General features: G+C 44.6%; 1 protein-coding gene across 1 annotated transcript in view; it reads left to right on the top strand.

The window, feature by feature from the left end:
• The window catches only part of Cdkl3 (cyclin dependent kinase like 3), a 107,432-nt gene extending 100,531 nt beyond the window's left edge, over window positions 1-6,901 (top strand). The window contains exons 13-14 of the transcript XR_007232716.3: window positions 1,447-1,563; window positions 6,775-6,901. The gene's annotated coding sequence lies outside the window, so the exon portion shown is untranslated. The remainder of the gene's footprint in view (window positions 1-1,446; window positions 1,564-6,774) is intronic.
• The last annotated feature ends 8,074 nt before the right edge of the window (window positions 6,902-14,975 follow it).

Raw genomic sequence — 14,975 nt, 5'->3', positions numbered from 1 at the left:
CTTGATCTGTGGACCAGGCTGGCCTCGAACTCACAGAGATCTGCCTACCTCTGCCTCTGGAATGCTGGGATTAAAAGTGTGTGCCACCCCTGCAGGCTTCTTTGAGAGGTCTTTAGGCGTGGCTTCTGGGGGGAGTGTCAGGTGTGGGTGTCTGATGCTATTCAGCTCTATAAAGTGCTTAGGAACTGGGTTGCAGAGATGGCTCAGTGGTTAAGAGCATGTACGTTCTTGCAGAGGACCCAAGCTGGGCAGTTCACAACAGCCTATCACTCCAGCTTCAGGGGATCTGAAACCTTACCTTTGTCTGGACTCTGAGGGACTGACATTCACACTTGCACAGCCCCCCCATTTGCATAGTTAAAAACATACTTTAATGCATGGAAATTTGTTTATTTTTAAATTAAATAATTTATTTATGGATGTGGGTATTTTGTCTGCATGTATGTCTGTGCACCACATGCATGCCTGGCTCCTGCAGAGGCCAGAAGATAGATCCCCTAGGACTGAAATTACAGAAAGTTGTGAGCTGCCATGCAGTGCTGGAAATCTGACCCAGGTTCTCCGGCAGAGCAGCCAGTTCTCTTAACCATTAAGCCACCTCTCAGCCCCCAGGAAATTACTTTATATTAGCTTTCTGACATCCAGAAGTGGAATGTAAGTATTTACTCTTGTATTAATTCCAAATACCAAAACTATGCTAACAATTAATGATAACTGAAAAAAAATTTAATAAGGAAAAGGAAAGAAAAGCCTGTTCTGTTTGGCTTGGTTTCCTAGAAATTCTATGTCCATATTTTGTGTCTAGCTAAGCCCGATAGCAGAGGGGTCAGGTCAGGGGCGGGGTCCCTGTATGTTAGGACATGTTGTCTCAACTTCTGAAACAGTGCTATAGCATTCTAGACCAATACAGCGATAACAAGTGAGAGACTTATAAGCTAAAAGTGCATGCTATTTAAAAACAATATTTGAGGGCTGGGAGATGACACTTGTTGCTCTTATGGAGGACCTGGGTTCAGTTCTCAGCACCCACTGAATGGCTTACAACCTACTGTAACTTTAATTCTCAAGGATATTATGGTCTCTTCTGGATTCTGGGCACTTACACTCATGCTCAGACACACACACATAATTTAAAACAATGTTTAAGTAATACAGCTTCAAGTTTTATGGTTAACTAGTGGGTCTAGCTTCATGCACAAAAGACCTACTATGCTTTATAACAACCTGTGTTCAGTGGTTGCCCAGAGTCAGGAAGACGCATGCCTCTAACGGCTGCAGTCCATCAGGTACCTGCCATGCTGTCGTGGCTAACATGAATACCCTTGTTCCTACGGGAGATGTGGGCACAGTTGGTACCGAGTTTCAGCTCAGCCAGCCTCTCAGTCGTCAAGGGTGCAGTGGTTCAACTGTGGGATGTGCCTGACTCCCTCTTCTCTCCTCCACCAGGGTTCCTCCGTTTACAACATCTTTCCTGGCTGGTACAAGAAAGGCAACCTCCACTGGCCATCCTGACCTCCCACTCGGTCATCCCCCATGCTCTGCTGGGGTCTTTCTACTCTAAAGGTAGAGTCTGACCCATCCCACCCAAGAGGGCTCAGGACTTTTACCCACTAGAGCACAGCAAGATTGACACTAAGCTCTGAGATGTGGTCATAAAGAACGATACAGCCTCTGGCATGTTGACTGGAATGCTTTGATCCACATAAAACATAATCAAACACAAAGTCTGAGTCTCTCGAATCCACCCTGCTGCCAACAAACTAAGTCATAGAGAACATGCATGTCAGGGCTCCCGCTGCAGCCCTTGTGTAGGGGTCATCTAACCTTAAGGTACTACCAGATCTCAGATGTGACATCATTGCAGACACTGAACCTTCCCAGAGGAGTCCCCAAATAAGCATGGAACAAAGAGAGGCCATCCCCACAGTGCCACCTTTGAATTCCTGCCCGTTGGCACCAGTGTGTCTGATAAACTGGTGGTTGTTTTCTACCGCTAGACTGGAGTAGTCTGTCAAATAGCCATAGCAAGTAAAAGACCTATTGTCTTCCATCCTACCAGAAAGTGGACAGTAAGACAGGGCAACTAGTCAAGCCTGGTGGCTCCTACCTGTGATCCCAGGACTCAGGAGACTGAGGCAAGAAGTTTATTCATGAATTGGAGGCCAACTTGGGTTGCAGAGTAAGACAGTTTCAAAAAGGAAAAACAAGCAAACAAAATACAAATAAGTAAAGGCAAGGGTGGAGGATGCTGTTACAAATAAAATTTTTAAAAAATTATAAACTAAAACAATAAACAAAGAGTAGAAGCCTGCTCTCTGCTTGGCCTTTGGTGATGAGCTACATCAACAAATAATGCAAGTGGTAGTCTTATGTTTTTACATTTATTTAGTTAGGTAGTGTTGGGATGTGGAAGTCAGAGGTCTCTCCTTCCATTGTGTGAGGTCCTGGGCTTGGCAGCAAGTGTCCACAAGCTAGGTCACTTTGTAGGCCTATTTTTTATTTCTATTTTATATGTGTTTGTTTGAGACAAGATCTCAAGTAGCCCAGTCTGGTCTGGGACTTGTTGTGTATAACAGAGGATGGCCTTGAACTCCTAATCCTCCTGCCTTTACCTCCAAAGTGCTGCAGTTACAAGCCTACACCACTCCAGCTGCTCAAGTGACATTGCTTTGCTCTGAGTCAGACCACACTATTGCAGGAAGTCAGTGAAGAACAAGGAACACCAAGTCAGTTCAACCTCTGACCCAAGATCACTAATCATCATTGTTTCAACCTCTATACAGTATTTGTTGAAAAAGTCTGTTTTTCTACAGGTACATATAAAGTATAAAAAGATGAAAAGGACTCTAATTTGCTTTAAAATGAATATATGGGGGCATGGTTGGGTATAGATGGAATGAGATTGATAATTGTTGAAACCAGACATAGCTAATAGAGCTGATCTCATTGCCATCTGTCCTTCTGAACACACTTGAAGCTTCAAATAGGAGAAATGTTAACAAGAGAGAGTGAGAGGACTCAGTCTTGCCCAATTCTTCCAGACCTGGGTTTGTGCTAACTGTGCCAGGCTTAGATAGATCTGAACATGCCTTTTTTTCTGGAAGCCTGAGTCTTCTGGAGATCCCTACCCAAGTGTGGCAGGTTTCTCACACAGAAGCAGACTAGAAGAACATTCCTCAAAATAGCATCTTTTTTTTTTTTTGTGACTACAAATCCCCCAAGGAAAGAACTGTCTTCTTTGACAGTGCATTTTGAGTGCTAGGGACACAGGGACCATCAACAAATTCTTGCATTTGACTAAGAAATCCAAACCGAGCATGGTGACTCATGACGCCTGTAAATCCCAGGATTGGGGTGGTCGAGGCAGGAGGATCAGGAATTCGAGGTTAGCTTTGACATTTTCAAGAAGGGGTGGAGGGGAACTGTCAGTTCAGGGTTAATCTCCCAGTTTACTTTGAATGTTAAGTAGTGTTTAGTTTTCAGTCTTGAAATACATCTGTCAGCAGAAAGATAGACAAATGGGCTGCGTGTTGCTATGCAGAAGACACGCTTTGGAAGATTCTTTTTGCTTGTGGATCCTCTTTCCCCTAAAGAAAGCTATTAACTCATGCTGCAGCCTGCTGCTCTTCCTTGGTTTTGGCTATGTCACTGAGCCCAAAATAGAAAGTTCTTTTACTGCAGAGCAAAGCAGGAGGTTTAAATTTATCAATTCAAGAACAAAGGGTAGCATTATGCTGGCTTTTCTAGGATAGCGAGTAGAGAGAGAGAAAGCCTGTTTCATCAGGAGTGATCGGACACTGGCAGGGGCTGGGACCAGGAGACAATCTTCCACTGTGGAAAGCTGGGCACGTCTCCCACCCTGGCTCCCTCACAGCCTCCTCCCAACAGTGTCACTTCTTTCCGTACACGGGAAAGCAGCTGAGCCATTGGGGAATGTGCTCCAGAAATCGCTGACGTTATCAGACTGGGGACAATTCTCAGAATCAAAAACCTGTTCTCAGCTTCAAGAGGAGTCAGTACCTGGCCACAGAGCCAGCCAGGAGGGTCACCTTTTGTCTGTGAAATGGTCCAAATGGCTTAACTGATTCTGTCATTAGGAAGAGTGTGGGAAGGTGCACATTGTATTACTAGGGGAGGAACAAACTGTGCTGTCCGTCCGGAGAGTGGCCTGACAACATGGCTCTCAGATCAGAGAAGCATGAACACCAGAGAGTGAATATCCAGAGGGTCCTGGGTCTCTGGCTGGTGCGAGTGCAGGAGCTGTTGATGGCGTCACAGATGTGCTGTGTGGAAGAGCAAAGCGTTGGAGATGGTGTTGGGCATCCATGGAGAGTGAGACGATGAGGGACCATGGTACATTTATGGTTTGGATGCCTCTGTATCCATCAGTGCGAGTAACCCACAGCAATGTGCAGTGATGTGGTTGGATGTTAGTCAGTTAATATTAAACACAGAAAAAGTCAGTTAATATTAAACACAAAAAGTCCTAAACAATTACATGCAACCAGTACCCTATTTGTAAAGCTAAACATAATATTTTTGAAAAAAACTACTCTTTAGGAATATATATAGAAACAATGAAACAACATGAAAAGAAAAGCAAGGGAATGAACGTAGATCAAGATGGTGCCCTTGGAGGGGGAAGAGAGGGAGATGACAGGCTGTGGTTAGATATTGATTACTGATTACATTATTAAAATAATAAATATATTACCTATATAATAAGATTGGACCATTCATTTGCCAACTATGAGAGTGTATCATGAGCCAGGGATTATGGTGCGATTCTTTATCCCTAATATTCACAAAGCAGCAGTCGAGTAGAGATGCACCACTCCTAAGCATCTATCCTGAGATAAAGCCAGAGACACAAACTTATGAGTGAGGACATTTACTACAACACTGCATACAGACACGAAAATAGGAGGCAATTTAAGGGCCAAGATAATGCACTATGAATTGTGTGAATGAATATCAACGTGTTAGAAACCCAGGCAGTAGCTGAAAATATGATTGTCACATAGTAACTAAGCACATGAGACAGTACTCATGATCCATTAAATGAATAAAGCAGGCCACAAAATAGGAACTCAGCTTTCACTTTCCTCTGAGTATATAGGCACATGCTAGCACACACACACGCTGGAGAGGTAGGCACGTGGAGCATACCTGTCATCCCAGCATTTAAGAGGCTGAGATGGGACAGTTACAAGTTTGAGATCAGCCTGATCGAGGGAGAGAGAGAGAGAAACAGAGAGAGAGAGACAGAGAGACAGAGAGAGAGAGAGACCTCACCTTAAAAGAAACAAACAAAAAAAACCAGAAAAACAGGCACAACTGTTTATGTATGTGTGTGGTATGAATTGTGTGATGTGTGTGTTGTTTTTTTTTCTGAGACTCCATCTCAAAATAATGTTAATAACAGCTCATATAAGATGGAGTGCCAACCACAGGCTAAGACCTTCACATGGGCATTTTTTTCTGTGTTTTGAGACAGGGCTTCTCTGTAGCTTTGGAGCAGTCCTGGAACTGGCTCTACATAGCTGGCCTTAAACTCACAGAGATCCGCCTGCCTCTGCCTTCTGAGTGCTGGGATTAATGGTGTGCACCACTACCTCCCAGCTATATTGGCCTTTCTAAAATTTTTATTTTTTATTATATGAGTTTCTTTCTGTGGATATATGCAGGTGCCCTCAGTGCCCAGATCTCTAAGAGCTGAACTTATAGGCAATTGTGAGCCCTCTGATATGGGTGCTGGAAATCAAACTGGGGTCTTCTGAAAAAGTTGTGCATGCTCTTAACCACCAAACCATCTCTCTGGCGTAGGCAGTTTGTTTGTTTGTTTGGGACTAGGTCTTACTATGTAACTTTGGCTGTCTTGAGACTCACTATGTAAACAAGTTGGCCTCATTCAGATCCACCTCCCTCTGGCTCGCTAGTATTGGGATTAAAGGTGTGCGCCACCACGCCCAGCCAGGTCATTTATTTAAAGAGTAAACTAACCCTGTGAGAATGGTGCTGCAGAGGAAATGCTGAAGTTTGAGGTTAAATAACCCGTAGAACACAGAGATCATTTTTAAAAAGTGCCTTGAACATGACTTCCAGGGGCTGTTCAAAGTATGGGTTGTCTAGGAGTCAGTGTCCAGACTCAGAGATGGCTATAGAAGAAAGTGCAGTCTCTGTGAGAGCAGAGCTGAGAACTGAGCAGCCTTATGGGGAGCCTGAAGCTCACACAGAAACCCCAAGGGTATCTGAGGCAGAGTACACACAAGGTAGCTAACCAGCAAAGACGGAGAACAGACATGAGGGGCCAGGACCCCCATGCCTCTGAGGGGTTCTGGTGAGCCCTTGATGAAAGGAAAACTCAGTAATTAGAGGGTTAAAATGCTTTATTCATGGTTTGACCAACCTTGACTCCCAGAGTCTTCAGTAGAGAGGCAGCCATGAGACAGAGCCAAGGGCATAGCTGCGGTCTTTTTTCATCTCTCATGCTTTAAATATAAGCTCTGATGTGATCAAAGCACCAGAGATAAAATGCCTTTCTTAGACTAAGCAGACAGGATCTGGTGTCCAATTTGGACAAGATAGTGGAAAACAAACTCAAGGGGGAAAACATCTCTTGGCCTCAGCACTTGTACACAGGGGTTGAAGAATTTGGCACCTTAACATTGTAAACAAATGCAGACATGGTTTCCTGTGTTCTCTCCAAGCACTGAGAATAGACTAGATATGATTTTAAGAAGGAATGGATTCTAACAGTTCTTTTCTTCTCAGCTAAAGAATTCCGGGTTATCCTTCAAGATGGCGCTCAAGTCTCAGCTTCTGCAGAAAGACTTTCCCAATGTCACCAAGCAATGTCCTCTCTCTTGGGCGCATGATTAATAAATGATCTGTTTACCTAGTGGACTGTCTGCCTCCCTGCAGGAACCTGAGCTCAGTGGACTGTGTCATAGTTACATGTCTTAGCACCGTGATAAAATACCTGATAGGAGCAATCCAAGGGAGGAACATTCATCTGGGCTCATGCTTTCAGAAGTGACATCTCTTGTGATGGGGAAGGCATGTGGCTGGGCAGAAAGAAGCAGCTGAAACCAGGGTCTGGGCTGTTACTGCATAAGGCCTGCCCCTTGTGAGCTGTACTCGCCTGACCCACCATCTAAGGGTCCTAAAGTCTCTCTGAATAATACCTGGGGCTAGGGAACAAACACTGCAATTGACCAGGTGTGGTGATGTATGCTTATAATCCAAGCACTTTGGAAAACAACAACAACAAACCTGAATATGCCACATAGTATAACAACCCACCCAACACTGTTCAGAACTTTCAAGTTTCTTCTGGGACTCAAAGCAATCTCTCACTGTGAGACCTCGTGGAACACAAAAGTAAGTACTCCCCACACACAGTGGCACAGAGTGACATCTCCAGCCCCAGCGGGAAGAACAGGAATACAGCAGCATGCTGTAGCAAATCAAGACCCAAAGTGAGCAGGAGAACAAGTCCTGCAACTTCATGGTCATGTGGTGGCATCACATGAGCTCCTGGGGCTGAGTTGTCACTGCCCCAGTGACACTTATTGGGGACCAAGGGTTCAAATCCATGATCCTATGGGGAACATTTCTCATTTAGGCCACCACAGTGGTGAGCTGGAAAGCAGAGAAAGTTAGAAGAAGAGTCTGGGTTAGCATCTTCAAAGGCCTGTCTCTAAAAAGTGACTTCTACCAGTGGGACCCACCTCTTAAAGGTTCCACCACCTGCCAAAACAGCACCCCAGCCAGAAAAGAAGTACTTAAAACAAGAGCCTGTGAGAGACATTTTGAATTCAAGCCATGGCAGGCTATGAATTTTTGCCTTTGAATTTTCCTCCCTTTCCCTCTATCTTTCTGTCACCTTTTACTCATTGTATTCCTATGCCTGTCATGGTGGCACACACATGCAGTCCCAGAATTCAGGAGACTGAGAGAGAGGAATCACAAGTTTGAGTCTAGCCTAGGCTACAGAGCAAGTCTGAGGCTACTCTGGGCAATATAGTCAGGCATTATCTCAGAATGATTTAGACTGATGATTGGAACTGAGAGCTATAGAGGTTTTGGAATCTTAGTCATCTAGAATCTCTGGAGCTAGGAACCAAATTCCTTTTTGGAAAGCAGGTACTTGAGAGAATCATAATTGTAAAGGTTAAGGTCCTTTTTACAGAAAGAAAAAAAAGTAGATGAAAAAGAAAATGCCAGCTTGTAGAACACTATAAGCAGACTAACCCAGAAATGTGTATCTAAAGCTGGGGAAATGTGAGTCACTCATGCTGGTTGAGTCAGTGACAGTTGCCAAATTGTAGCATTGTATTATAACACTGCAAGATGCCGGTGCTGGGCAACGGTAATCTCTCCATATTATATTTTACAGCTGCATATAAGTCTAAAATTTCTCAGGCTGGAGAGATAGCTCAGCAGTGAAGAACGCTAGCTGCTCTTCCAGAGGACCCTGGTCCAGTTCCCAAACCTACATGGCAGCTCACAACTGTCAGTAACTCCAGTTCCAAGGGATCTGACACCCTCACACAGACATACATGCAGGCAAAACACTAATGAACATAAATAAATCATTAAAATTTATCAATAGCCGAGTGGTGCATGCCTTTAATCCCAGCACTTGGGAGACAGACACAGGCAGATCTCTGTGAGTTTGAGCCTGGTCTATCTGTGAGTGAGTTCAAGGCCAACCTGGTGTACAGAGCTTGTTTCAGGACAGCCAGGGATACACAGAGAAACCCTGTCTCAAACAAACAACAAAATTCTCAGTCATTTATTCATGGATAAATGTAGAGATATTGTTTGTTTGAGACGGGGTTTCTCTGTGTAGCCGTTGCTGTCCTGTAACTCTCTCTGTAGATCAGGCTGACCTCAAACTCACAGAGATTCATCTGCCTCTGCCTCCCAAATGCTGGAATTAAAAGTGTGTGACACCATCACCCTGCAGGACTGAGAATTTAAATGTATACAGTCTCCACATTGTTAGACAGAGAAACTGGCTTGAAAGGATGAGTGTGAAGTCAGTCAGATTGATAGGAACAGACGGGAGATGACCTCAACTATCTTTTCCCTATAGAAGAGCTGGCTCCCCTGAGGAAGGGAGTGCTGTCTGTGATACGTTATTTTGGTGTTGCTTTTATTGGTTGATGAATAAAGAACTGGCTTGGCCTATAGCATGGGAGAAGGAAGGCAGGGTTAGAGAGAAGCCATGGAGCCGCGGGAGATAGAAGCTAGGAATGTTACCTGGTAAGCCACTGCCACATGGCAATACACAGATTAATAGAAATGGGTTAAATTAATATGTAAGAGTTAGCCAGTAAGAAACTAGAACTAATGGGCCAAGCAATGATTTAATTAATACAGTATCTGTGTGGTTATTTCAGGGCTGAGCAGCTGGGAATGAAATTAGCGGCTTCTTCCAACAACATATTTTTTTTTTTGTTATTTGTTGGTGGGTTTTTGTTGTTGTTTTTGTTTTGTTTTTGTTTTTTTGTTTTGTCTTTTGGTTTTCCAAGACAGGGTTTCTCTGTGTAGCTTTGGTGCCTGTCTTGGAACTAGCTCTTGTAGACCAGGCTGGCCTCAAACTCAGTTGCTTATTTGTTTAAAGGCAAGACAGGTAAACACTTCAGAGTAACTTCCCTATCCTGGGAAACAGCAGTATCAAGCAAAGACAATTCATTCTATTTTATTTTGCTTTTGACAATTCATTTTAAAAGTTAGCTATTCTTTCTCTTCTCATTCCTCCCAAGGCTGCTGGTATTCAGGGATGGTCTCATTTGCAAGCAAGGTGACTTAGAAGTTTTAGCTCAGAGATGAGCAGCAGTGATTAACAAATGCTGGCTCTTTGCTAGACATGGTGGTGCATGTTATTAATTCTAGCACTTGGGAGGCAGAGGCAGATGGGTCTTTGAGTTTGAGGCCAGCTTGGTCTACGGAATAAGTTCCAGGAAGGCCGCCGGGACTACACAGAGAAACCAAGCCTCACAAAAACAAATAAACAGGCTGGGTGGTGGTCATGGCAGAGCCTGTAATACCAGTACTTGGGAGGCAGGCAGATCTCAGTGAGTTCGAGGTCAGCCTGGTCTACAGAGTCAGTTCCAGGACAGCCAGAACTGTTACACAGAGAAACCCTGTCTCAAAAAACAAACAAAAACTAAACAAAAACAGAAAACAAATGCTATCTCTTCTTGGTGTTAGTGATTGACAGAGGTGCATAATCTTTTGTCTGCTTCCCCCAAAGCTGAGGCAAGTAATCAGCATGCTTCCTCTGAGAAGTGACCTTCAGCTTGTAGACACCAAGTCACTCATCACTTTCTTCTGCATTCATTATCTGTCCCTTCTTTTGTTTTGGGACTCAACACCATTGTCATTCCCCAGAATCAGAATGTAGCAATGAACACAGACAGACTAGGGAGGTGACTCAGTGGGTAGAGGCACTTGGCCATTGAGCCTGGTGACCCCAATTGCACCACAGGGATCCACACAGTGGAACAAGAGAACCAGCTCCTGCAAGTGGCCCTCTCACTCACAGACAAACAATTTAAATTTTAAAAATGAATGCATAGTAATAAAAGTAATAAAACCATCTTGTTTGCTGATTCCTCTGTCACCTTAGAGAACAAACATTCCTGAGAAGAGAGACAGGAGAGCTCTGTGGACCTATGAATCACAGAGTGTTTGCCTGGCATGGGAGAGGCACTGGGTTTGATGTCTAGTGCTCCAGAAAGGAAGAAAAAAGCAAGCGGGCGGGGGGGAGAAATGAGGAGAAAAGAAAAGAAAAAAGATGAGGAAGAGAGACCTAAAGTCTTCAGAGAGTTTCATCCAGACACAAGGGAGCATCCTAAAGCAAAGGCTAAGAGTAGGAAGGCGTGGGAAAGAACAGTGTGGGCGCAGGGGCAGAGGCGAGGGACGATAAGCCCAAGATTTGAGGACAGAGCCTGCGAGAGGAAAGGCAGGACAAAAGACAAGTTGGAATCCTCTCTCTCTGGTTTTTCAAGACAGTGTTTTTCTGTGTAGTCCTGGCTGTCCTGGAACTTGCTTTTTAGACTAGGCTGTCCTCAAACTCATATAGATCCGCCTGTCTCTGCCTCCTGAGTGCTGGGACTAAAGGCACACGCCACCACTGTGGGCAACAAGTTGGAATCTCAGGATGCCTGGTGAGGAGGCAAATGAGAAGCCACAACAGATCTGGCGTTCCTTTCCATAAAGAAGGTGGTACGTGACATCCTCAGGCGCAGTGGCATTGTTAGCTGGCCTCCTGGCTATGGGGTTTTAGCTCTTCCTCTGTGTTTTACTTTTCATCTATGTGTGTATTTGCATGTGCTCAGCACACCTGTGCTCAGAGGACAACCTTCAGGAAGTCAGTGCTCTCCTTTCACCACGTGGTTCCCAGGATCAAGGTCAGGTCGTCAGACTTGGCGGCAAGTGCCTTAGCCACTGAGCCATCTCTCAGGTCCCTAGCTGTAAATTCTTCGAATCTATGACTCTCCAAAGATAAACTCTATCTACTCGAATGTCCTGGATTTTTTCTTTTCATGGTCACAGAGGTAATATATACTCATTACAGAAGAATCAAGTAAGCAGAGACTTAAAAAGAAAAGGAAATCCCACTCCACTATTACCACCCCCTCTGTAGCATGCTGAAGTTTCTCAGAAGCATATATTCGTGAAAGATGCTTCACAAAGCTGTGTCATACAAATGACTGTTGTTTTCGTTTGCTTGCTTTGAGTCAGGGTCTCACTGTCCAGCCCAGATTGGCCTCAAGCACACAATCCCACTGCCTCAGCCTCCCTCGTGCTTTGTGTCCCAGTGTGTCCCACCACACCCAGACAAACCTGTCGGTTTACAAGGTACTTTTACACTATAACAGTCACCTGTGTCAACAGACATACGACAGTACCCCTGGGAACTGCAGGGCTGGGGCAGTGTTTGTGAGGCTTGCCCTGCCTTCTGCATGGTGAACTTTGCCTTTCTTTTTCCGTGCTGTTTCCCACTGTAACTGAGAACTGCCTGGACGTCATGGGCATCAGGCAGGGACGTGATCCTCTCTGTCTTTAGTCAAGTGACAGGAGTTGGGAGGAAGGTCATTAGCGTATCTGTGACAAAGTTCCTGGCAGCCAAACTTTGACCACATCTATAAAACTCCGTCTAGGTGAAATGGCATCTTTTTTTTTCCTGAAGACTACAAAAAGGAAGAGATAGACATCACCGGTTGCCTTGGATATGTGGGCTGCAGAAAGCTGGTGGGTAGGCAGACCCAGTCGGCCAGAGCATCATAGGCCTTCTTCCCTGAGCGGGGCCAGGAAGATGTTGGCTGGGGCTCCTGAGGCATCGGAGACGTAGGTGCAAAGAACATATTCTCCTTTTTAGGTCAGGTGCTCTTTTTAGACACACAATTTGGAGCTAAGAGGAACATGAGCCTGACAAAATATTAATTCTTGGATTTATTTCTAAGTAACTGTCTCTATCCAAAAGTCTGATGATGAGGGAAGGGAGGGAGTGCTCTTTTGTTCTATTCCTACCTTTTTCCTTGCATGAATTTTCTCTCCCATCTCCACTTGCTGCTATGATTTGATTATATGTGATTTTTTTATATACCTGAGGGACTCTAATGGGCAATGGGCATATTTAAAATTGGACCTATAATAAAAATGATATAAAACATTATTCTGTGCTGCTCAGTGCTATACCTTTATAATCTCATTTAATGACACTGGTTGTGGAGACAGAGGCAGGCAGAGCTCTGTGGGTTCTAGGCCATCCTGGTCTACACAGTAAAATCCAGTTGAAAGCAAACAAGAAAAAGAGAAAAGATTGAAGGAAGAGAGGGAGGAAAAGGCAAGTGCTGCAAAACAGGAATTTGAACCCAATTCCATTGACCCTAGAGCTGTTCATTACATGCCTCTGCTTTCTGTGTCAGTTGGGTTAAGTCGGGGAAGGACCACCAACAAAATAAACTTTAGTTGGAGAGAATGCTGGCGAAGTATATCTCATTCCTTCTCCATGTTTAACATCAGTTTAATATCTTCACTAAGAGTGCCTATTATAAAGCTATTTGCTCAAGGTTATTCGCCTCCTGCCCCGCCCCCATCGTCAGATGATTGTTATTTATAGCTGTGTTTAAACATCCTGGGCAACACAGAGTCACTGCACACTGGATTCATCATCTAAGCATTGATTCTCGAAGCTTAATGATTTGTTTTTGTTTTGTCCAGATGGTAAAAGGATAATTCTTTTACCTTTTAAATTATATTTTGGCTTTCAAGACAGGGTCTTACGCTGCAATCCTACTTGCCTTGGACTCATTGTGTAGCCCAGGCAAGGTCCTTGAGATGGAGGAAATCCTCCTGCCTCATCCTCCTTAGTGCCGCTATTACAGGCATGCGCTATTACTCCCAGCTGTTTTAAGAATTCATCAGTTCTCAGATTGAGTCATTTGGGTCACATTAGTTGAGACCAGATTAATCAAACCCAACTTTCAGACCCTTTGATTACTTTGAGGCTCTGCAGAGTACGAAAGCATCCTTGGTTTCTGCTGAGAGAATGGCAGCCTGGTTAGCATAGTTCTGTATTGTTTTTGGTCTGGTCTGCCTTATCCCACTGCCTGAATACTAATGAGAGCTTCCTAGAAGTCATTCCTCAAAAAGTTAAGTCACAGCATCTAATTATTTGGCTGGCAAGATGTTTTAAGTACATATAATTATATCTTCCCTCCACTTTTGTGAGGGTGGTGAGCCAAGTAACCTGCATCAAGAGAAAATAAACAACATATTAACGCTACTAGCAAGGAGTGCCTAGCTAGAACCCTCATTATATAACCTTAGCATATATAGTGGGTGTTTAGTACATCTCAGTCTGCCAAATTAACATCATCACTGTCTTTGCAGGTGAAAAAACTGTAGGATAAGGGATGCATGCTGATCCTCTTGTGTATATCAGGAGCTGGTATGACTCTGGCCAAGACCTTGGCAATATGACGTTCTCAAGCCTGACCACTGACCTTGGAGAAATCCCTTCCATTTCCATTTTGTGTGTCCCTTCTTGCTTCCTACTCTTTGAGACAGGACCAACTCTCACCTGGGTCCAAAACGATGGCAAAGAATAAGAGAAGGCAGCACAGTGACCGTGGCTTTCTAACCACAGGCACTGGACAATCATCCCTCTATTATAGCACAGTCTTAACTCTTAGACTTCTGTCTGTAATTTGGGGTTGTTCACTGCAAACCAGAGTCAGAATTGAGCTGACATGACCTTTCCTGACTCTGGCAGAACATGCATGTAAGAAGGCTTCTAGAAGAGTAGCTCTCAGGTACTTTCTTCGGGCACACTAGAGGGAGGTACCCAGGGAAAGCAGAATTGGTGTCCACCTGGCCAAGCAGGTTGTCCTTGATACAGGAGGATTTTCAGCACTGCCATTTGTGGATGGGGCCACTGAGGGTCAGGGGGATGCCCTCGGAGCTGCGTCTTGCCCGGCATGTGTCAGGCTTGACTGCTCCCCACAATAGAGCTTTGAAGATCAACCCTTGCCTTGCCCTTCATGGTTAACCATCCTTGGCTTCTATACCTCTCAAACTCTGGGGAGAGCAGTGTTTAACTTCAGTCCATTCCATCCATTTCCGGCGGTATTGTTGGGGAGATTCAAGGGACATTAGAGCAGCAGCCCTTATTTGTCTACATGACCCCTCTGTCCTCTAGGCATGGAATCTGGTAAATAGTTGGCGCTCTGTGGAGCCAAGTATCCTCGTAAATGCAGGGACGGGGCAATGTGAAAAAGTTTCGCAAACCCCAAAGAGATTCAATAACCAGGTCAAGGGCCGAGTATCAACTTCCTTTACTGTAGCTGCTTCTACTGGCGCCAGAACACAGCCAGGACCGATATGTTCACGTTCTACCGGCTTGTCCTCTAGAAAGGAGGCCAGGATCATTTCCAGTGGGCACAGGACTTGGA

This window comes from Myodes glareolus, chromosome 9 (assembly GCF_982192425.1).
Source record: "Myodes glareolus chromosome 9, mMyoGla1.1, whole genome shotgun sequence".
NCBI lineage: Eukaryota > Metazoa > Chordata > Mammalia > Rodentia > Cricetidae > Myodes > Myodes glareolus.
The sequence above is the reverse complement of the archived record's forward strand: the minus strand, read 5'-3'. Positions and strand labels throughout refer to the sequence as shown.